This window comes from Chaetura pelagica, unplaced genomic scaffold, assembly GCF_000747805.2.
Source record: "Chaetura pelagica isolate M959 unplaced genomic scaffold, ChaPel_1.0 scaffold12, whole genome shotgun sequence".
NCBI lineage: Eukaryota > Metazoa > Chordata > Aves > Apodiformes > Apodidae > Chaetura > Chaetura pelagica.
This window is the reverse complement of record NW_009952801.1, coordinates 3,034,424-3,034,732: the sequence shown is the minus strand read 5'-3', so window position 1 is coordinate 3,034,732 and position 309 is coordinate 3,034,424. Positions and strand designations below refer to the sequence as shown.

Below are 309 nucleotides of genomic sequence, written 5' to 3'. Positions count from 1 at the left end.
GCCTCGGCCCTGTAGGGCCGCCGCCCCCTGCCCTGCAGGCGGTCGATGCCCTCGGCCCCGCCGGTCTCCCCATTCCTGATTCTTCCGTTTCCCTTCCCTGTGAATGCTTGGCCTCTCTGGTTGGCTGGGGCTTACGCCGTGTGGGCAGATCAGGGCTGATCGATCAGGACCCCTTTTTCCTCAAGTATGTTTGGGCCTTTTTCCTACTGCAGTACCAAGGATCAAGATGGCTCTTCATTCTTCTGGCTTATTTTTTTCCCTAAATCCCTCCCCCCCCCCCCCTTTTTTTTGCTTCTTTCGGGGGGGCGG

General features: G+C 58.9%; 1 protein-coding gene across 1 annotated transcript in view; it reads left to right on the top strand.

The window, feature by feature from the left end:
- The window catches only part of NDUFA4 (NDUFA4, mitochondrial complex associated), a 6,634-nt gene that overhangs the window by 3,145 nt on the left and 3,180 nt on the right, over positions 1-309 (top strand). The window lies entirely within an intron of this gene.